Source organism: Bos mutus, chromosome 19, assembly GCF_027580195.1.
Source record: "Bos mutus isolate GX-2022 chromosome 19, NWIPB_WYAK_1.1, whole genome shotgun sequence".
NCBI classification, from domain to species: Eukaryota; Metazoa; Chordata; class Mammalia; order Artiodactyla; family Bovidae; genus Bos; species Bos mutus.
Genome location: NC_091635.1, coordinates 16,398,467 through 16,422,607, shown reverse-complemented (window position 1 = coordinate 16,422,607; position 24,141 = coordinate 16,398,467). Strand labels below are relative to the sequence as shown.

At 45.1% G+C, this 24,141-nt stretch overlaps 1 long non-coding RNA gene and 1 other non-coding gene across 2 annotated transcripts in view; one reads left to right on the top strand and one right to left on the bottom strand.

Annotated features, from left to right (window-relative positions):
- The window catches only part of LOC138992094 (uncharacterized), a 54,485-nt gene that overhangs the window by 8,989 nt on the left and 21,355 nt on the right, over positions 1-24,141 (bottom strand). The gene's annotated exons all lie outside the window — the stretch shown is intronic.
- Positions 9,286-9,357, top strand: TRNAC-GCA (transfer RNA cysteine (anticodon GCA)). Its single transcript has one exon. It is a non-coding gene; the product is annotated as a tRNA-Cys (tRNA).

Sequence of the window (24,141 nt, the reverse complement as noted above, 5' to 3'; positions counted from 1 at the left end):
CCCACCCTGGCCAGAGCAGCGTGGTTTTCCCCAGTGACCTGGGCGCTATAGAAAGAGCTGTATGTGCTGTGATGAATGGAGGGCCCCTTCTCTGTGGATACCAACGCTAGGCTGGAGCAGAGCTGAGGGCAGGCGCTTGGGTCAGTTCACCGTCATAGCAGGAGCCCAGTTCCCCTCAGGCTAATCTCTGTCTCAGGAGACCCTCAACCTCCCTGTGGATCCACTTCTGCCAGGTCCCCAAAGAGGCCTGAATCCCAGGAATACCACCACTTGGCCAGAAGCCAAAGCCCCTGCTACAGAAGACCAGTCTAACCTCCCCAGTCCTGTCCTCCAGAGGATTCTAGAGGACTGCTTGCCCTCTGCAGGGCCTGACTGAACTTATTTCCTGAGGGAATGCAATGCCTGCTGCTCCCTCCTGGGTGCTGTGTGGGCTCCTGTCTCCTCTCTACCCATGTTTCAGGGGAGTCTTTTCTCCCTTCTAATGAGCTTGTATTCTTTCCAGCTTTTTGTGACACCTCTCCTGATGCTCCCAGTTTCCTCCTGTGTGTCCAGGCACCCCCTGCAGAAGACTGAGAGCATAGAAGGTGAAAAAAGCGGGCCACGGACCCCACAGAAATGACAGAGTCACAGCTCAGTCACTCCCTCTAGAACCACCGGGGAGCTCTACGACTGCCCAGGCCACACCCAAACCAACTTCATCACACTCTGGGGTGCAGTCCTCCCCCTCTTTCACCTCTCACTCTCCAGGCATTAGGAGTTCGTAAACACTCTCAGGTGAGTTCAGTTCAGTTCAGTTCAGTTCAGTCGCTCAGTCATGTTCGACTCTTTACAACCCCATGGACTGCAGCACGCCAGGCCTCCCTGTCCATCACCAACTCCCAGAGTCCACCCAAACCCATGTCCATTGAGTTGGTGATGCCATCCGACCATCTCATCCTCTGGCATCCCCTTCTCCTTGGGAAGATACAGGGCCAAAGGTAAGAACCCCTGCATGGAGCAGGCTGGGCCCCTACTGAGTCAAGGCTGTCACCTACAGGTGAGAACACACACTCCTGCCCAGTGGGGAGAAGGCAGGTCAGGGGACAGACAGACAGCAGAGGCTTTGGAACTGAGGGCCCACCTTCTAAAGAGTCTCCCCCTGCCCAACCAACAAGTCTCCTGTATAAACTCCCCAGTGGCCTCCAGTCAGCGTCTTCCAGAGATGTCTCATCTCCACAGGCCACCATTTTCACCCATGCGGCAGCCCTTTCTGGCTAGTAACATGCTTGGACATGCGGCTGAACCCTGCCTTGAGAGCGCTGCTCCCCTGGCCCCAGGTCTGCACTCCGGAAATGCACACAGAATAAACTACCCCCCCCAACTCTTCAGCTACCAAACTCGTCTGGATCCCTGCCTCTCAGGGTGAAAGAGCCTGCTTCCTTTTCCTGCCCCTCCTTCCTAGCTGTCTTCATCTGGATATGTGAGACGGGCCACATCCCTTCATCATGGGACACCCAGAATTTAGCCTAATTTTAAAATATTTAGAAAAATAACACATATTCATCATAAAAATATGTTAATTAAACATAAAACAGAAGTGCCCTCACCCATTCCATTCTCCACTCTCACTCCCACTGTTATGGGTGGGGCCGGGGGGTTCTGTTGCTAACAGGTTGGTGGCACTCAGAACTGAAGGTCACCCCTTTGCAGCAAGAGTGAGACCTCCCTTTTAGTACCAGCTCACGCATCTGTCACATGTGAATAATTAGAGCACCTCTCCTAGCAATTACAAGTTAGTTTGATGCCTGTAAAGGGTCTAGCACAATGCCTGTGAACACATACTAAGCATTTACTCTTCCCAGGTGGCTCAGGGGTAAAGAATTGCCTACCAGTGCAGGAGATGCAGGAGACACGAGTTCAACCCCTGGATTGGGAAGAACCCCTGGATTGGGAAGATCCCCTGGAGAAGTGGATGGCAACCCACTCCAGTATTCTTGCCTGGAGAATCCCATGGACAGAGGAGCCTGGTGGGTCACTCCATGGGATCGTAAACAGTTGGATACGACTGAGCATGCACACTCAAACGTCTACTAAGTGGGAATTTCTTAGGGCTAACTGGATTAGACAGTTGGTGGAAACAGAGGCACGAAGTACATTTTTTTCCTGATTATTATTCTCACATCACAGCAGGATTGGGCCCATGTAGGTTAGCATAATTAGTCCCAAAGCTCAAAGGCTGAGAGCATCCACCAAGCTGTAAATAAAGAAGGCTCCTGAAGGGATCCTTTTAAGTCAGTGTGCGTTTGATGGGGTGTACCACCAGGGGGCAGTGCTGGGCCACTTATGGAGGCCTGCTTCCTGGCCCACCAAGTGTGAACCCACCGAGCACGGTGCTGTGGGGCTGCCTGGATTCTGCTGATCCCAGGTTGAGCCGGGGTGTCCCTTGCCCAGGCCTGAGGTCAGCAGGCTCCCCTGCTATCAGATTGTCCAGAGCTGGATGCACCCAGACTGTTCTCTGGTGCCCAGCCTCAATTCAGGGCCACTTAAGTGATTTCAAGTCCAGGTTCTTTTCTCACTTCCCACACCAGGACTCCCACACGCACACTGACTTCTACTTGCTCATCTGCACCCCCGCAGGTCAGTCCTAAATTACAGCTTTTCCCACAGAGCCAAGCCTGAAAATTTTCCTCAGCATCCCATGTCAGAAAGTTGCCACCAGCTGCTCGGACTCAACACCTGTGGTTCAGTCACTGGGCAGATACTTCCTGGGTCTGCTCTATGCCAGGCTCTCTTGTCATCCTTTCCCTGCCCACATCAGGCCCAATGAAGGCTTGGTTTCCCTGACACAGGCTCAATTTTCTTGGGTCTCCAGATTTACCATGTCTCAGAACTGCTCCCGGCAAGGGTGCCCTTTCAAACTTCTGGGCTTATCCTGACAATGAGCGTACGAAGCCATGAAACCCCAAATTCCTGTGACATACTCCTGGTCCGACCGTCTCATGTTCCTCTGACCAAATTCAGAGTGGTGACAACTCCCTCCCTGCCATTCTGACTCAGACCTCCAACAACCCTGCAAGAGTCTGACCCAAACTGGAAACAGTGCCCCAGAGTAAACTTGCCCTCTTCACACCATGCCCACCGAAAGATAAAGAAGATACTTACAGAGATGCTACTGCCCAGGACAGTCAAGTATCCTCTCTCCCTGTAAACACTCAGATGCCCTTGGCCTTGGCAGACATGTGCCACACTGACTTAGGGGTTGCCCTGCCCCACCCTGCCTGGAGGTTTGCATTCAGAAATGTTATGCTCATGCATGTTCTTCAGAGAAACTGTTCCTTTACAATTAGGCAATTTTAGAGAAAGGGAAGTGGAGAAAGTCCTCGACATAGGGCTACAGACTATTTTAAGAAAGGGGAGAGGAAGGATACAAGGAATCAAAGGGTTTAACACCGCTTAAACCAGAGAGATCATAAAATACTTGTGGGGATTTATTGCTAAAGTGGAATTTAGCTGGCAGGATGATACGAGATGCTCAAGATAGCAATTAAAGGAGGAAGATGTCGGTTCATTTCATCACTCCAGGAGAAAGAGAGATACCAAAGAGGTTTACATTTGAGTTATATTATGAGCCTGGGTCAAGAGAAGGCATGAGACTTTGGGTCTGATCTAATTTAGGAGCTATTGGTCCAACTTTGCAAAATTGGGGGAACCAGAAAAGAAATGATGGTTAAAACAGGGGTTAAAGTCATGGGACAAGGCATTGAAGTCATTTGATGACTTGGGCAAGAGAGAGGGTCATGTACATCTTAATGGACCAGGGAATGTAAGTCAAATGGCCTCCCTGCCTTGGTATTTCTTGAAGTCATCATAAGCATACTGTCAACAACAGCAAGCCAGATTTATCAGAAAAAGGCAAAACCCTGTTAACTCTGATCTGTTTAAGAGGATAGAAACAAAGGACCACATACTATATGATTCCATTTATGTGGAATGTCTAGAATAGGCCAATCCATAGAGACAGAACTACAATTAGCAGGGCTGACCACTTACTGGGTATGGGGTTTCTCTGCGGGGTGTTGAAATGCCCTAACATTAGACTGCGGTGATGGTTGTCCATCTCTGTGAATATGCTGAATACCACTCAAATTTCAACAGGTGAATGTTATGGTAGGTGAACTGTTTCTCAATAAAGCTGTATAAAAAGAGGGTAGGAAGGGATGTAACACAACTTATAAGTATTCCATTAGTAATTACTCCAAACTTCAACAATGTAAAGGAATTAGAATCCTTAACCTGGAGAATTCAGTGTGGAAAATTTCATTCTCAGGTAATGCTTGGAAAAACGAGGTGTTTCTATATAACCAACCAAACTGAATTCAGTAAAGAGACTGTAGAAAGAAAGTACAAAATAAACCCTCACACAAGAGAATTACAAACTCTTAGAGAAGGGACTGCTCCTCAGGTGGCTCAGTGGTAAAGAATCCACCTGCTAATGTAGGAGACACGAGTTCAATCTCTGGTTTGGGAAAATTCCTTGGAGTAGGAAATAGCAACCCACTCCAGTATTCTTGCCTGGGAAATCCCATGGACAGAGGAGCCTGGTGGGTTACGGCCTAAGGGATTACAAAGAGTTGGACGTGACTGAGCACATGTGTAGAGAAGGGACTCAGAAGATCATATAATCTCAGACATAATGTCTTACTTAATGAATGAAGAAGTCTAAAGCAGTACCAAAAGTTAAAAGTAAATTAAAAAGTAATGTCTCTTCCCACCCCACCCAGTTCATCAGTACTCTTCCCTAAAGTAATCACTGTCTTCACTTTTTTGTATGTCCTTTAAATGTTTTAATCACATGCAAGGACCTACAGACACAGCCACTCCCTATGGTGCAATTAGACCACAGGTACAGGAAGAAACATAGAAATTAAGTTTAAGAAAGATTTTCCTTAACACAAGAGCAAGTCCTCAAAGTCACTCCTTCATTTTTATATGGTGGAAGCACTTGCTTTTATTTATCATGCTGAAAACCAGGGGCAGCAAGGTGGTGGAGTCTAACAAATATACAACTGAAATCCAGGACTGGCAACTGACCGGCATGTGAGGGACTCTGAGTGACACAGAGCTCGTCAAATTGAAACCAAGCAAGACCTGTAGGGCCTTCCCTAAGAGAGACTCCCCTGTGTCCTCCACCTCTTGTCTATAGAAAAGCTTTAGCCTCCCAGACCTTCTTCAAGTTCCAAAGAAGAAATTTAATCAGAGAAGTGAGAAAATGCAGAAACAAAGGAGAACAGTCAAACAGGACAAAATTAGTAATAGTTTAGTCATTAAACAAAGCCAAGGACCTTTAGTTGCTCCTCAAGGGCTGTAGATAATACCCTGAGCCATATCCTTGAGTTGTTCTGCAGATAATAAAACCCCACCAGGTAGAAGTTGGCTGTATGACCAGCTGGAACCAGAAAACTGAGATTCCCAAAACATCTTTCTGTTATCTCATCATCAACCAATCAGGGAATTATGGAGAAGCTGATCACACACCCATGAACCTCTCCCTCACCCTGTCTTTAAAAACTCTTCCCTGAAAGCCATCAGGGAGTTCAGATCTCTTGAGCATGAGCTGCCCATTCTCCTTGCTTGGCTCCCTGTACTTTCCTTCAGCACAAACTGGTATCAGTAGATTGGCTTTGCTACACATCGGGAGAGTAGATTCACGTTCCCTTCAGTAACAGAATCAATGGCAAACAGGAATGTGGAGCACTCAGAGTTCAGTTTGGACTTGTAGCAGTATGTTTCATAATTTTCTCTAGAATATCATAGCACTTATGCAACACAAATACATCTCTGTTCTTCTGGTTTTAGGTTTCTCTGGAATATCCCAAATTATACTATTGTTGGTGGGAAAGGGCAGGGGCCTGAAGGGTTATCATGGCTGATACCCATGGGTGGACACTCACATCTATGTGAGAAAATGAAGCCTTGGCATGAGGCACAGGGAAGGCCGCTAATTCTGCACATTGAGTCAAAATGGTGGTTGTACTGGGTTCAGGAGAATAACAGCAACATGAGTCTTGGATGCATTTGTAGGGAAAAGGCAAAAAGATCAGAAAGGTCAGCATAAAGGCTGGCCTACAATCAACCATCACCTGAAATATTGGTCTAGCGGGTAATACGCAGCTTAGCACAGCAACAAGGATACTGCCTTGAAATATGGCATCAAGATACAAGGAGGACAGGCCAGGTTGCAAAGTCCCCTTGAAGATTCTTCACCCTCTGAAGTATTTTTAGTCGCAGTAATTGTAGAAGGTGGACGAAGCACTGCAGTACTCAAAATAAGACTGCTCTCAGAAAGCGAGATCAGCAGATGCCATCTCCGTAAGTCAAGCCTGCAAGAAGGACAGGATTAGCTGTCTCCAGGATGGCTTTCCAGAAGTAACCCATCTTGCAGGGTGATCTGAGCGACTTACTGCGGAGATTAAAGCGCCTGTCCCAAGTATGCTGTGAGCAAGCAGCCCAACTCAACCCAAAACAACCCGACACTCAGGAGGCAGTGTTGTGGTAACAAGTGTAAATGGCGGGGTGAGGGTCTGTGTGAATATTCACAAAGGGAAACTGGAGGAGGAAAATCTATCATCGTGTCACTAGGAAGTCCAACAGGGACTCTGATTCTGGCTGGTCGATTTTTGACCCTTTACGTAAAAACAGCCTTAAAGAAATGGAGGCCAGGTTATGGGATCACCAGAACTGTATAGAAATAGCACATACAGAAGGTCCACCTTTTCTGTGTGGTCACCAAGTATCCTTCTGATCCCATTCACCAGGAAGAGACCACCGGGGACAAAGACTGGCTCCACTTCTTGGACCCAGGAGAGATCCCTTGAAAAACTGATAAACTGGAATCATGGTACAAAAAAACCCTCTCCTGTGTATCTGTCTACTCACCTCTGATCACATGATTAATCCTAGATGCCCCGATAAACCTATGTTCCTGAACTTCAATTTTTCATTCTTTCATCCAATATCTATTAACTACTCCACATCAACTGCTGTCCTAGGAACTGGTGAAACCAAGAGAAAGGACGTGGCCCCTGCCTTCAGCGTCGCCCCAGGCCTGGGCAGCGGTTAAAGATTACACCTGAGGGGCTGAGCCTGAGGGGACAACGAGCCTCCTCTGCTGTTACTGCATTGGCACTTACTTTGCATTCATTTTCTGTCTGCGGGATCAGAAAATCAATTAACCTTAGACCTGGGAGGAACCTCAGACATCGCTGTGTCTAGTGAGTCTCAGTCTCGCCTGCCTATAACTACCTGGAGAAGCTTCTAAACCACACTGAGCTAGAGATGTTAACTGAGTGGGTCTGGAGAGGATGGGAGGATCAGTACTCAAACACTGCCCAGGAGATTCAAAGGTAAAGACGGGGCTAAGAATCACTGATTAGTCCAACCCCCATATTTTCCAGGTTGGTAAACAGAGAATCCGGAGAAGGCAATGGCAACCCGCTCCAGTACTCTTGCCCGGAAAATGGTTGCAGTCCATGGGGTCGCTAAGAGTTGGGCATGACTGAGCAACTTCACTTTCACTTTTCACTTTCATGCATTGGAGAAGGCAATAGCAACCCACTCCAGTGTTCTTGCCTGGAGAATCCCAGGGACAGGGGAGCCTAGTGGGCTGCTGTCTATGGGGTCGCACAGAGTTGGACACGACTGAAGCGACTTAGCAGCAGCAGCAGCAAACAGAGAATCAAAACGACAGGCCCAAACCAATCCACACGTGAGTGAAATGCATGGAAATCCAGTGACTTGGAGTCCTTACCCCAGACTGCTTTGGCTCAGGCGATGTTTCCTAAATCTAGTTACCTGCACGTGCTCTTCAAAGCATGTGTCACAGACACTCCCACTTTTATGTACTTAATATTTTTCTTTAAAACTTTTTTTTTAACTTAAATGCTTATTTTAGCCTTTTAGCCTTGTCTTCAGCAATAAAATTTGTGAAATATGCCTGGAAATTAGTAACTAATAAAATGCAACAGATTTAGCCCTAGGCCACCAGAGGCCACGTTGTGTCATAGCTAGTGCCTGCGGCACTCTTTGGGGCGCATGGGCTGAGGTGCCTGCAGCACCGAGAAGTCTCAGGAAGGTTGGGAACAGGTGCTGCACACCTCAGGGCAGGTGCTCACGCGGGGAGGGGCTGAAAGCTCAGGTGAGCGCAGGTACCAGGCAGCCGCTGGCCTGTCAGAGGCCTGTCAGCTTTGGGGGCACTCAGACTGAGAGGCGTGATGGATCCCAGGGTTGGCGTGAGGTGGGAACAGGGCAGTGGCAGCAGGGTTTATCTTCCCTCTTCTGGAAAGGCCATAGGTCACTTGGAACCAACAGGCTATTAAAATGAAGCTGCCTATCCATCACCCAGAATCTGCTGATGCCCACATGCTGAAATTGATCTAGAAGGAGGGGAAAATGCCATTATGGGACCCCCATCAGGGAACAGCATGGGGCCGTCCTTCAGCCTGGTTCAGAACCATTCGGGATTCTAAATCCATCATCCTAGTTACCAAAACCTATTTTCTTTTTTGAATAAGCTCATTGATCTTGGCATCTTGTTTAATGTTTCAAATTGCTGTGCAATATTTGGAGAGAAAAGAAAGAAAAAGTAACTTATTGGCCAGTTTCCACTTTAGCTTCAGGCTGAGTTAATTCTCTTTTTTTTTGACCATGTGGCTTTGTGGGATCTTAGTTCCCCGACCAGGGATTGTACTTGGGCCTGGGCAGTGAAAACACAGAGTCCTAAAGCCACTGGGCCACCAGGGAATTTCCAGTTCTTTGAGTTCTGAATGATAGATTGTTCATAATCTGGGCTTTGATTAAGAGGTTTCCCAGTTTTAAACTTTGGGAAAGAAGTAGAGAATGGAAGTGAAGAATTTATCCTTAGATGAAATGAAATGACCCAGAATTATTATTAAAACCAAACTTCCAGAAGAAAACCTAAAACCATGCACATTTCTCTCTTCTTAAATTTTGAAAGGTGTTTCAGTGACCCATCAGTTCCACTGCTCAGACAACCCAGGAATGTACTCTGACTCAAGTGTACAAGAAGACACAGACAAGATGTCCAATGCAGCATTTTTTACAATGGAAAAAATCAGAAATGTCTTGAATCAATAAGAGAATGGATAAATAAGTTACAATAGAATAGCTATTCAGCAATGAAAATGAATGAACCAGAGCTACATATATTTACTTGGACAAATCTCAAAAAAAAAGTTGATGAAAAACATCAAAAAGTAATTATGTAAGCAGCACCAAAATATTAGGGCTTCCCTGGTGGCTCAGATGGTAAAGCGTCTGCCTGCAATGCAGGAGACCCGGGTTCAATTCCTGGGTTGGGAAGATCCTCTGGAGAAGGAAATGGCAGCCCACTCCAATATTCTTGCCTGGAAAATTCCATGGACGGAGGAGCCTGGTAGGCTACAGTCCATGGGGTCGCAAAGAGTCGGACACGACTGAGTGACTTCACTTTCACTTTCACCAAAATATTTGGGTTTAGTTTTAAAATAGGGTTTCCCTGGTAGTTCAGCTGGTAAAGAATCTGCCTGCAATGCAGGAGACCCCAGTTAGATTCCTGGGTTGGGAAGATCTGCTGGAAAAGGGATAGGTTACCCACTCCAGTATTCTTGGGCTTCCCTGGTGGCTCAGCTGGTAAAGAATCTGCCTGCAATATGAGAGACCTGGGTTCGATTCCTGGGTTGAGAAGATCCCCTGGAGAAGGGAAAGGCTACCCACTCCATTATTCTGGCCTGGAGAATTCTATGCACTTACAGTCCATGGGGTCACAAAGAGTCGAACATGACTGAGCAATTTCACTTTTAAAATATGAAATAATAGTGCATAGTGTTTGAGAATACACACATAAAATAAAAGTGTAAAACACTGGAGAGGAAGATACACACCAACTTCAGGGAAACAGATGCTGCTGAGATGAAAGCAGAGGATAAATAACTGTAGTATTTTATTATTTTTTTTTAAGGATGTGAAGCAAGCATGGAAAAATAACATTTGTTAAATCTAAATGGTGGGTCAAGAATATTTGTTAAATTATTTTCCAGACTATTCCGTCAGCTTGAAACTTCATAGTTGAAATAAAGTTATTGAAGCTCTGAATTAATGCACACATATGAATTCATACAGTGAACATCTGCTTGTGACAGAAAGGCCTCTATGACTCATATAGGGGACAAACGCCAAATTCAATTTTTGTCAGGTGGTCCAAAGCATGCAAAATTGGCAGAAAGGATTTGCTAAAGAGCCAAGAAAATACCGTTCAACAAATTTTTTTTCAAATGACAAAAATAAAAAAGTGTTTGAGTTTACCTTAAAATAAATGATAAAACTAATACACACTGGTTTTTACCAGGTCAAACAATATAGACACGGTTTAAAAAGTTGGCAACTCCCAGCCCTTGTTTCAATTCCATCTCACACATTAACCAAGGTTAAATTTTTGATTTCTCTATAAAATTTTACAAATTACTTTGTGAATTTTTTCAAGCCAATTCAGTGTTTATAATGGCAATCATTTATCTTTATCACTATCAGTGCTATCCACAATCATTGTAGAAAAATACAGAAAGTGCAAAAGAGCAGAAATGGGGTAAAATCAACACATTTAAATGGGTGTGCACTTTAATGCACTGTTCGGAAAAAACTCAATAACATCTTTAAATCCTGAATCAAAGGTTCAGCACAAACTCTGCTTGCTGGGTCCAGGACGGCCAGCTTCATGTACCGTGGTTGTTTGGCGTGAGGGGACTTTAATGATGAAGGCCAGAGGGGTTTCTACTTCCGGCCTGAGCAGGGTTGGTAAACAGCCAATCACACCCTGAGGCTCACAGCAGGGCACCACCCTGTCCCCAAAGTCCAGTGGGGGTGTGGTCAGGGGCAGTTCGATCTCCTCAGACTGAGGGACAGCCATGGCTCAGCCAGCCCTGCCTTCCTCCTCCTCACTGCCCCCTCCCTCTTGTCACTGCCCTTCTTTCTCCTCTGACCTTTCCTCCTCCAGCTCCCTTGCCCACTCCTTCCTTTTCTCCAACTGCCCAAGTGTCCATGTCACTCACGTCTTGGGTAACTGGAGCCCTTCAGCTGTTTGGGTCCCTGTTTGGAAGGACGTCTCAGCATTGCCCAGGGCTCTGGGGGCAGCCAACTTCTCAGAAGGTTTCATCTGTCAGCCCAAGAGGCTGACTTAGCTTTCCTCAGAAGAACTTTCCAAGAGCAATTAAAATAAGCTATCTTAGGTGCTGAAAAAAAAAATCTCTAGAACTGCCTCAATCTGTTTCTGAGCCTTTTATTTCAAAATAAAACTTTCCTCTTTCACATTTTGGGGGCCTCATCTCAGAGGCCTGGAGGATGTGTGTGAAAAGCTTCAAGGAAAGATTCAAAGGCAGAATTCTCCTTCCAGGAAGAGGAAGGCCCGGAGACATTGTGAGACGGCAGAAAAAGACTTAGGAAACAGGAGTAAAGCATGGGCATTTTAGGCAAGAGTAATCATTAACCTCTCTTGGTGATGAGCTTCTGAGATTGGGGGTGGGACCCGCCTGGGTGAGTGGATGTCCTCGCTCTTCTTTCTTTCCTTCCTCCCATCATGTCTATCTTTCTCTCTTTTCTCCTTCTACTCCACCTTCAATGCTTTCCTTCAAATCAGGTTATTTGAAAATAAGTTAGCATCACAAGCCTCACACTAAATTATTTGAACAGGCTTTCCTGGGGACAGTTTCTCATATAAAGTCAGCAATTCCTACAGACGGTATAACACCAAGAGTGAAGACTAAAGTAAAGTATGGAATGTGGATGATAATGACTTGTCATTGTTGATCCACTGACGGTCACAACTGTGCCTTCCAATGGGGGATGTTGATGGGGGCGGGGCTCTTGTGTGTTTCAGGGAGAAGAAGTGAATGGGCGTTCTCTGTGCTTTCTGCCCAATTTGCTGTGATCATAAGATAGATCAAAAGAAAAAAAAGTCTACTAAAAATTTGCTTAAGGTAATAATCACTGCCAGGAGGCATAAACACAACCCACTCTGCTATACAGCTATTAAAGAAAAAGGGGGAGAGAAACAAGGGCTTTCAAGGCAGTCTGCAAGGTCTAATATCAGCAGGCACCTAGTCATCATGTGGGGATGAGGAGCCTTGGAGGGAGGAAACATTCCCTTGCTGGTGCCAGGCACCCTTGACATTATCATCTTACATAAGGAGAGGCTAGGACATCTTCATGATTCAAGGCTTGGGCTCCCCTCCTTGATCCCCACATGGAAAGAAATCTGAGGACAGAATGAGCTTCTCAATGTCCTCCCCACACTGCAAACTTGGCCAAGGGATGGGGCCGAAGCTGTAAATCCCATCGGGGCTGTTCTCAGAAATCAAGTGGTGGGGTTACCTGACCTCAACTGATCTACCCAACTCCGGACTTCTGCACTGACCTGACCAAGGAGACCTGGCCTATATCATCAATCATAGGTTTCCCACAAAATGTTAGCATTAGTCTTGGTTTAACGCGAATTCAACATTTGTAAATAGTTAGCAATCAGCATTGATTGACCACATCACATATATTCTCTTACTTGCTCCTTATGTTTCCAGTTAAGAAGGTAGCTACTCTTACCCCTATTTTACAAATAATGTAATAATATTATTGGTAGACTGTGTGGGAGGGACTTCCCTAGTGGTCCAGAGGTTGAGAATCTGCCTGCCAGTGCAGGGGACCTGGGTTCGGTCGCTGGTCCAGGAAGATTCCACATGCTGTGGGGCAACTAAGCCCATGTGCTGAAACTACTGACCCCACGTCCTACAGCCCGTGCTCTGCGACAAGAGACGTCACTGCGATGAGCAGCCCCCGCTTACTGCAACTAGAGAAAGCCAATGTGAAGCGCTGAAGACCCAGCATGGCAAAAAAATTACATAAATAACAATAATAAAAGGCTGCATGGTAGAGCCCTTTGGACTTTAGTTGCTTATGTGTCACAGTGTCCAGAACTGTTCTAAGTGAAGGCCCTTTGTCCCTTGTCTCTAGTATGTCTCCAGATACTTCTGCGTTTTCTTCCTGCCTCACAGACACATCAAGTCCTCCTGAAGCTCCAACATTGCAGATCCCACCCATGTGGTTTCCCCAATGGGAATGCGCTTTCTTGAGTCTGTCTGGCGAAGCCCCCGGCCAAGAACAAATTCCAATTCTGTCCTTGTCTCAGCAAAACCTCCCCTAGTCCCGCAAGAATGACTCTTCCTCTCCCCACCGCACTGTGTCAGACCCATGAATCTAGCCCCTGGCATATTGCTCGTTATCATTTGTGTCCACGTCCGTCTTTCCCACCAGACTCAGCAGAGGCGATGGTTGTTCTCTCTTGCTTTATCTCACTCATCTTTATGGTGAATAAATACTAGTACTATAGTACCTAATTACATTGGACTCTCAGAGTATTTTGTATGAGTGAAGGCATAAAGTGGATTTAATTGGAAATATAATTAGGACTTTGGAGAGAATTGTTAGCCTAGGGTTTGGTTTGCAGTTGCAGGCTCTAAGGCTCACAGTTTTTGGTTTAGAGTCATATTAACATGATGCAAATCCCAAAAGAACTAAAGGCAAAAGCTAAAATAGTCCATCGAGTAAACCCTCAGTCTCCTAGTCATGAATTTTATTTAGGACTAGAAAACTAGTCCTAACAGGTGGAAAACATGCCCTTAAAACTGAGTTTGTTTGATGATGCGTAAGGGTCTAATTGGAAGATTTTCATCCAGAAGGATTCAAGGAGACTTTCCTTATCTGTTGACTATTAAGAGTCAAACATTCCTTCCTGGGACCTCTTGAGAAAGAGGGAAAATTGCTTCTTCTGGAAATAAATAGAAACCAGCTAGAAACAAGTTTTATTATAACTGTGGGACAAATAATAGTCTTTCATGATGTGCCCTCCTGCTGCTAAGAGAGTCTTTCCAGTTCATTCCAAACTGGGCTCTACTTAGAGAGACCCAGAGCATGGTTACCCTGGGCACACTGGTGGTCTTGCCTGGCAGCATCTGGACTGTGAGTCCTGGGAGGTAGAGGCCCTCTAATGTTAGAGGCTGGCCAATGCTTTGGAGCTATGACATGTGCACCAGGGAACACTGGGGGAATTCAGCTGCCAAACTGATGCCCCAATTCAATTTGCAAAAAGGGTCATATGATTAGATCCAGTGCTACCACGTGTCTAAGCCCAAACTGCATCTCAGGCAATGCCCTCTGAGACAGTAATCGGGAGATGGTAAAGCAGGCTAGGCCAGGAGGCATGGACCCTGCCGTCGCATCCTGTCTCTTCTTCCCACCCTTACCAGTTATACATTAGTACAGGAAATCCTGTGGACAGAGGAGCCTGGCAGGCTACAATCCACAGGGCTGCAAGAGTTGGACGTGACTTAGTGAATAAACCATCACCAGCAGCATACATGCAATGTGTGACCCTGACTACTGCACCAGGTCAGTGCTGGACCTGACATTTCAAGTCGAATAGTGAAAACAGCTAGGTGTGTGCTGAAAAACGGCCCAGGTCATTTGTTGCTGCGCAAAAACGAAGCTGAACCACAAGTTTAGCTCAGCTCGCGAACCACAGGACAGTTCCTATTTGGTCTCTGTACTTGCACTCAAGTCTGGATTGCCACGGCAGTGGTAATAGCAATAGGGCGGCTTTGCAAATAGGAATGCGCTGAGAATTCTTTCTAAAAACTATCACTCCACCAGCACTTCCTTTTGCTGTTTAGAGAACATTTGACCCCTTGGTGGGGTGAACTGGCATGTCTTGGTATCACTGGAGAAAGAGCATCTAAGTGCTTCACCCACTCCCCTACCTGAACGTGTGACCACCACTTCCACTATTTCTACTATTTTATAACCCTGAAACAATACTGAAAAGTAGAGCACCAAAAGGATAAATTACACTTAGCCATTTCAAAGATGTCTAAAGTAGTTTATATGCCTGATGCTTATCCCGAATGCTGACGCAGGCCGGGAGTTTTAACTATTGCGCTTGTTACTGTTGTTTGAGAGGGAAGGTATTAGTAGGGAGGCTCATTATTTAACAAAGCTCTTGATTATAATTCTTTATTAGACCTGATGCTCCTGAAAACTGACTTTACTGCAGAGCTGCTTCTGTGAATGGACGGCCTCCTCAATTCACTAAAAGCACCACTGCACTAGGGATTACTCTGAGTGATTGTAGCAGAGGCTTCTCCATGAGAGAATGCAAGACAAAGGCCAGACAGAAGCCCTGGAATGACCACAACAATAAGCCGAGCACCATGGAAGCGAGTGCCCCGCTAACATGATGGAATGCTTTGTCCACATTCCAAAAGCTTAACAGAGGTGCGAGGCTTTGGAATCCTACAGCGGTGAGCGCAGGGACCATCACAGTGGCTTCCCACGCTGTTGGGGTGAAACCTCACATACGATGGCTTCTGGCTGCCCGCTGGCTGAGCCATGCTGTAGGAATTGTCTGAATTTATTGAGCAGCTTCCAAAAGTTCCAAACATTTGGTAGATGAGATCTCACTCATGTGGACAATGTCCCTCCAAAAAGGAAGTAAGTGCCCTGTTCTTATTTCACTGAATGCATGGTGAGCTGAACCACCTAGACAGAGAGCTGAAGGGGCTTGCTCAGCACGGACCCACATTTAGGAAGGCAAGGAGTCCTTTGGTCCATTCTGGCTTTGATGCAAAACTGTCATCAGGCCAGAGAGAAGTCGTTCAGTTACTCAATGAGCAGTCATCCATCCCTCCATCTGTCTGAGTGTCTGGTATGAACCAATCGCTGTCCTGGTCACGAAAAGTGAGACAGAGTTGGAATCTACCCTCATGGAGATGACAGTCTAGCAGCCTTACTTCATGCTAGAGGCTGTAAGGGGTTACAGTCCTTGTATAAAAAGTCTTTTTAAAAAGGAAACCTTTGATCACCCACATGCTAAGCTCCTTCCTGCCTCAAGGCCTCTGCACCTACTGTTCTTGGACCTAATACTCTTTCTCTGATTCTTGCATGGCTGGTACTTTTGAAGACACAGATTTCAACTCAGATGCTCTTTCCTCACAGGAAACCCTCCTGAGCATCTTACCAAACAATGCGTGTTTGTTGAGCAGCAGCTACAACAAATGTTCCACAGAGAAGTCCTCTGTGAGTGGAAGAGAGAAGTTCTATAAACACTCAAGGGAGAATGAGGATGCTCATCTGGGTTCTCTCTGAGAAACTCAGATGGGAATCTGAGTCATGATGAATAAAACTGTTTCAGAGGCCATATGATGGAGGGTCAGAAGGGCACAAGCAGAAACTCAGAAGCAGGAAAGGTTTTTTAAAGTGTGGCTGGACCCAAGAGTTCATGGAAGCAAGCAGTCAGCCTGAGAAGACAGGTTAGAGCAGCCTATGGAAAGGCTTCCATGCCACCTGCAGAAAATATTCCCCAAGAGGAAAAAGCACTCAAGGATACTCAGCTGCATTCCTAATGAACAGAGTGCACAGTTGTTGCTCTTGTTGTTTTAAAGGAATGCCCATCCACATTTCCTGGAAAATACTATACAGTGTGTGGACCTCTCGTTTTCTACTTAGGATACAAGTAAATCAAAGAGAAGTTAGGGAAAGGATGAATAAATCCAGCCACAGCCAGCTTCTCCAGGGCTCCCCTAAACCTGTCATGGTGTGGGGACTGGGGCAGGGCACAGAGAGAAGGTTCCAAGTGCTTCCCCAGAGAGCCTGTGTGCAAGGCACGCACGGCAAAGGTATGCATGGCATATTTAGATTCAGGCTCGGCACATACGGACCAGAAATTTACTGGCAACTGCTGGACAGAACAAGAAGTAGGTTACCAGGGAGCTTATTTTTCCGAGAACTGACTCCGTCACTTAACACAGTTTCAGTTCAGTTCAGTCGCTCAGTCGTGTCTGACCCTTTGTGACCCCATGAATTGCAGCACGCCAGGCCTCCCCATCCATCACCAACTCCCAGAGTTCACTCAAATCCACGTCCATCGAATCAGTGATGCCATCCAGCCATCTCATCCTCTGTCGTCCCCTTTTCCTCCTGCCCCCAATCCCTTCCAGCATCAGAGTCTTTTCCAATGAGTCAACTCTTTGCATGAGGTGGCCAAAGTATTGGAGTTTCAGCTTTAGCATCATTCCTTCCAATGAACACCCAGGACTGATCTCCTTTAGAATGGACTGGTTGGATCTCCAAGAGTCTTCTCCAACACCACAGTTCAAAAGCATCAATTCTTCGGCGCTCAGCTTTCTTCACAATCCAACTCTCACATCCATACATGACTACTGGAAAAACCATAGCCTTGACTAGACGGACCTTTGTTGGCAAAGTAATGTCTCTGCTTTTCAATATGCTATCTAGGTTGGTCATAACTTTCCTTCCAAGGAGTAAGCGTCTTTTAATTTCATGGCTGCAATCACCACCTGCAGTGATTTTGGAGCCCAAAAAAATAAAGTCTGACACTGTTTCCACTGATTCCCCATCTATTTCCCATGAAGTGATGGGACAAGATGCCATGACCTTAGTTTTCTGAATGTTGAGCTTTAAGCCAACTTTTTCAGTCTCCTCTTTCATTTTCATCAAGAGGTTTTTTAGTTCCTCTTCACTTTCTGCCATAAGGATGGTGTCATCTGCATATCTGAGGTTATTGATATCTCTCCCGGCAATCTTGATTCCAGCTTGTGCTTCTTCCAGCCCAGCGTTTCTCATGATGTACTCTGCATAGAAGTTAAAGGACACTGCTGCTGCTACTGCTAAGTCGCTTCAGTCGTGTCTGACTCTGTGCGACCCCATAGACGGCAGCCCATCAGGCTTCTCTGTCCCTGGGATTCTCAAGGCAAGAACACTGGAGTGGGTTGCCATTTCCTTCTCCAATGCATGAAAGTGGAAAGTGAAAGGGAAGTCACTCAGTCGTATCCGACTCTTAGCGATCCCATGGACTGCAGCCTACCAGGCTCCTCCGTCCATGGGAGTTTCCAGGCAAGAGTACTGGAGTGGGTTCCCAGCACCTTCTTCGTAAAGGACACTAAAAAAGGGGCAAATAAAAGCCTTCCTTCAGCAACCATTTTGAAACAGTGGAAAGAAAATTTGATTAAAATTTTAGGGCTGAAAATGGTGGTCAGCTGAAGGGCTAACAGTCAGCCCTTTTCTTCACCTTTTCTTCTTTAAAAATATAAAAGCAAAAACCAAAATCTATTTTTACAGCCAAGTGGAAAACACTATAAAAGGGTCCGTGTGCATGTGATGAGAGAATGACGTGGCAGAACTTAAAAAAAGAACCCGATGAATTCCAAGATCAGATGCAGGGCGCTTGAAGCTTCCTTGACACAGATCAGCTTCTGTTTGTGGCTCAACAACCCATATGCTATATTCACTCACTCCTCAAGGATCACCCGCTCCTTTCCAAGTATTAAGATGTCAGCGAAAATCTACCTTCTGGGGAAATTTAATCTGTCGAAGAAGAGTTGCTGACACTCATAAACATAGCTGTCAGACGTTATGACTCCTCTGGGACACGGATGCCAAAGAGGGTCATGGAGCCCAGAGCAAAAAGCAAAGAAGGATCCTCATGCAGGCCAGAAACTCTCAGCCCAGGGTCCAGAAAGCCTGAGAGCTCTAGGGGTGGGCTTTGGAGTATCTAGAAATTCCCTGAAATGAAACTAAAACTTCTATAACTTTGTGGAATGTAGGGGGAAAGTCTTCATTAAAATCTCAGAAGTCATGACCAAAAAATGATTAAGAACCATCAAATTAGTATATTATTTCCAAAGGTTTTTTTTTTTGCTACTGAAAATTGTTTATTGGTCAAGAAATACTTGCATACACAAATCTTCTAAGAAATTTTAAAATTATAGCTAAATTGGAAGTCTTTTTAAAATTCTGTTCCAGATCTGTCTTCCTTACTTCTGCCCCCTACAGAGGTAATAATTGTTCTGCTTTTCTATGCACTTTCATAATTACACACTCAGAGAAAATTTAGAGCATTTGGGTGTGTCTTTTCTAACTTGAATGGTGCCATATTTTATATATATTTCTACAACTTGCCTTTGCATTCCGCAATGTCTCAGGGTAAATCCCACGTGTGTACATAAACAGCCACCCCATCCTTTTCACCTACTGCATAATACTTCTCAGTGGCTGTACTAGGGTGCTTGGGCACTTCTCTACTGAAACATTTAGGCGCTTTCCAGCTTCCTCCCATTGCCAACAGCAGCACTATGAATGTCTTTGTGTGTCTATCTATGCACTGAATCAAGTGTTTCTCTAGCAGAGAAGTTGAGAAGAGGAATTGCTTGGTCATGAGATGTGCATTTTTAAATTATAAGTTCAACTACCAACCCCCTCTCCCAAATATGTTATATTGGTTTATGCTTCTAGTGGGATATGCAAGTATCTGTTTCCTGGCTCCTACTGCTACATGAGATTTTAATCAATCTTTAAAATTTTTACCAATCTGAAAGATAAAAAGTATATCTCCTTGTTGTTTTCATTTCTACTTCCCTAATTGTGAGATTGAGTGCTTTTTCATTTGTTTACTGACTTTCCTTTGTTTATTTGTGTTTCTTTCCCGTGAATTTTCAAGAACAGTGGTTCTCACACCTTACTATATACATCAGAATCATTTGGAGGGTTTAAAACACGATTGCTGAGCCCTGCCCCAGAGTTTCTATGTCAGTGAGTCTGGGGTGGGGCCCTAGAAGTTGCAATTCTAAGATGTTTCAGGTGATGCTAATGCTGCTGGTCTGGGGACCAGACTTTAAAATCACCAAACTAGGGAAAACTCCTGGGCCATGGACTTCTGTAAGGGGTTGCAACAAGGAAGAGAAAGACCTCCTTGGGTGGGGCAATCAGGAAAATTGCCAAAGACTTTGAAGGAAAAGCAAGGTGTTGCTAGGGAGAGGGGACAAAAGTGTTTCTGATGGCAAGTATGGAGTGAGCGATGGCAGAGTCGCCAACGTGCTGAGCAATGAGCAGACCAGATGGATGGCCTGAGATGCTCATGAAGGGGGTGGTGAGAAGCACAGCTGGGGAGGCAGAGCATGGGGGCGGCTTCTGCAGGGCCTAGAAGACCAGGGAGGGAGTCTGAGTGACTGGAGTTTTGGTGGGAGCTGCTTTGCTTCCCTAAAATGGAAGAGAAAATGATTAAACTGTATTGTCTTCATTATTTGCTTTTAAACTGTTTTAATTTAGTTTGTTGATGGGTATTAATTATATGGCACAAAACACAAAGGTATTATAGTAAGAAGTCTCCTCCCTGCTGTTCCCCAGCTGCCTGGTTTCGTCTCTGAAGCAATCAGTGCTAGTAGTGGTCTGCATATCCTTCAAGTGAGCGCTCATACACACATATACACACCGATGTACACATGAGCCTTGTTATTCGTGGTTGTCACATGCTATGAAACTGCTGCTGTGAACACTAAGTTAGTGAATACTGGCTGATTGCTCCTAGGGGGAATACAAGGTTCTGTTCCTGCTAACTTTTGGTCACAATATTTTCATCAATCAATCAATAAGCAATGTTTTGTGTGTTTCTGCTTAAAGACAACTTGTCTAATACATGTGGTTGATCCATTGACCTTGAAACCACAGTTAATAACACTATCACTGATGGCTGAAAGAAGCTTATCTAACACGTTATTTCCTCCATAAGGCACATCATAGCATTTTTGTGCTTTGGAACATGAAACAGGATGGTATCATTATGCTTGAGGGCCATTTTAAACAGCAAGATCACCAACACAGTCATAAAAATGCAAAAAAAAAAAAAAAAAAGTTACCAAAAAAAGGTGACACCAAATAGACCCTGAGAAGATACTTTCAGTGAGAAGGCAGAGTGTCACCCTGCTCTCCCTCAGCTGAGAATGTCCAACTTTGGTGACTCAAAGTTTTCACCACCCTAAGCATTATCCACAGTTCAGTTCAGTTCAGTCTCTCAGTCGTGTCTGACTCTTTGCGACCCCATGAATCGCAGCACGCCAGGCCTCCCTGTCCATCACCAACCCCCGGAGTTCACTCAGACTCACGTCCATCGAGTCAGTGATGCCATCCAGCCATCTCATCCTCTGTCGTCCCCTTCTCCTCCTGCCCCCAATCCGTCCCAGCCACAAAAGTTCCTGAGCACTTATTTTGGGAGTGGGGTACCAATTAATTTTAGCAACCAGGCAAACTAGCAAATGTAGAATCATCAAAAAATGAGAGAGTCAATTGTACAAACTATCCATTAGAGTGATATAATTTCCCCCTATTTTCACACAAATGATAAAAGCCACAGTTCAGTCAGATGGATAAGTGCGGTGAGGCTGAAAGAGATGCTGTCGGGAGCGGTCCCCTCTTCGAGGCACAGAGCTCCAGGAAGAGGACGACGAAGTCAATATTCACAGAGGGGGCACAGAAGGCTCTCTCCAGGATGGGAGGACAGGTCAGTGATGTTCTCAGAGTGTCCTTTCACACAAGCATCTTGGGAAGAGGTGGGAGTGGGATCTCAAAGGAGAGAAGTTGGACAAATGAAAACCGAGATGAGTCTTGGGCAAATAGCAGGCAGGGAGAAAAAGCAGCAGGCGGGTAAATGAAGTAGCGAGTAACTGTGAATGTGGAAGAACCGGAGGGGTCTCAAGAGGAGCAAAAGGACTAGAGGGATGATCTTTGTGACCCAGCTAACATCTAAGAAGACAGTCAGGGCTGGGGAGAAGACAAGAGAAGAAACTCCCCCTGAGTCAGCACTTATGTGAATTGCAGTGACCAAGGCTGATCTGTCTTAAGAAGGGCAAAGTCTCAGAGGTCATTTTAGGGGCTATTGTTATTACCAGCCATTCCTAAAGCTTTTTCAAAGAGGATATTTGCACTGGATGTAGAATCTAAGAATTGGGGACAATTTTGTTATTTTGTTAGAGCAGCCTGAACTGACTAAGAAATTATAGGGTCACCGGGAGTCCAGGGTTATGGTCAAGGAAGACAAGACCAAGGGTCACCATGGCTGTGAGGCTTTTTCGGAAAGAGTCACCATTCTGTTCTTGAGAATTGATGGTTCTGCATATCCAAACAATGCCCTACCTGGTTTACAGCTGTCTCCCAGGATCTCCAGATTCTAATGGCTGCAGAGGCACCAGGCAGAAGCTTCACTGGTATATACTGTGGTCATGACCTAGGCAGAATTCCCAAGGAACAGACATTACCTTTCTCGTGAATACTCACTTTCGCATATGGTGGTGGTTCTCAACTGGGGGCAATTTTGCTCCCCCTTGGGGACATTTCTGGTTGTGTCACACCTCAGGAGGGGAGATGCTATTGGTGTCTCATAGAGGAAAGACCAGGGATGCTACTAAACATACTATGCACAAAGACAGGTCTGCCCCCACAGCAAAGAATGATCACATCAACAGGGCACAGCTTGAGAAACCCTGGAATAGGGAGATCAAAGTTTAAGATGCTTGAAATGTCTTTCAAGCGTTACTTCAAACAAGTCAATCTGCTAACAAACCCATGAAACTCATGACTTACAGCTCGGGGTTTGATATATGATTGACAACCAAAAATTCAGACATGAGAATTAATTTTAGAGATGCTTACTCTCAGTCACACTGTAGAGCATTTCATCTTTGAGTCTTGCCCTGCTGACTCAACTGATTTCCTCATTTTATCTCCACATCCTCAAAACTGTCATTTAACAATGACACTGAATGAAGCTGACTCCAGCTTATTTGATGTAAGCTGCAATTTCATAGGCTCTCTCTCTAGTCCTGAGCCCTGCAGAGACAAGACTGGCTCCCACTCTTAGGTATGTATCTCAGGACGGCTTCAGGCGGCCAAGTAGAAGGATGACAAAGACATAGAGACTGACTACTCACTCTAAGATATACATTAATGTGTGTATATAAGAAACAACATGTTAGGAGATAAAGTCATTCTAAAAAACCCCATTCTTACTTCCTCGTGAGACTCTAGAATTTGGGGAATCATCTTCTGTGCCCTAAATGTGAATTAGGTGAATGTCTGACTATGCATCCTGGACACTGGACTAGGAAGCATGCTTTATGGTACGTGAGGATCACCTGGGGGTCTTGCTAAATGCAGATGCTGATTCAGCAGGGCCACAGCATGTCCAACAAGCTTCCAGGTGATGTGGATGCTACTGGTCTGTGGACCACTTTTGAGTAGCACCAGAGTACAGAGGAATCTAAGTTGCACTTTGTTAGAATCTGTCACTGTCTGAAAGCCATGTGGTCATCATTTCTAGAATTCAGAAACTATTTCTATCCACTCACTACCTTCATTATGCAATGAGATCAAACTTTTGGGGTCTTTGCTCCTCTGAGGGTCCAAAACACGTGAACTTTTATATCAAGTGAAAAGTAATAGAGAATGGCTGTAGATAATAATCATTAGGCACCTACTTTGACTTGAAGGATGGTTCTTGTTCAGAATTAATGTCAAATATATGCTTTTTAAGACAAACTCCCCATAGAGAAAGAGATCAGTCTTGTGGTTACTGAGGCAGGGGGAGAGGGAGTTGGATGAAGGCCGTCAAAAGACACAAGTTGCAGTTATAAAATAGGTACGTAGGAGGGATGTAACACACAACGTGATAAAAATAATCAACCCTGCAGTGTGTTATATATGAAAGTTGTCAGGAGAGTAAATTTAAGAGTTCTCATCACAAGGAAAAAGTTTGTTTTCTTTTTCTTTTTTGTATCTACATGAGATGATGGATGTTCACTAAACTTACTGTGGTAACCATTTCATGGCCTGTGTAAGTCAATCCACTATGCTGTGCATGTCAACTGTATCTCAGTAAAACCGAAAGAGAAAAAGAAAATATAATAGCATTGTATAGCTGAACAGTGACAGCCCACTGGATCAAGAATGAGTAGAAGCAGGTTCCAATCCTGCTGCTGGAAGTCAGAAAATCTCTGCAGACCCAAGGTGACATGCATGGGGTCTTTCCACATCAGGAAAGGCCACAACCTCAAAGTGAATAAAACTGATTTTTATTTAAACTATGCATATACCTTGTACATGCCTTTACATGTACGATATGCTTCATATTACTAACAGTTATCTAAAGAGTTCAGTGGTGTCACTGTTGGTAAGTTAGAAGGTGATCTTCTGCTTTTAGATATTTAAATAAGATCTTATTTA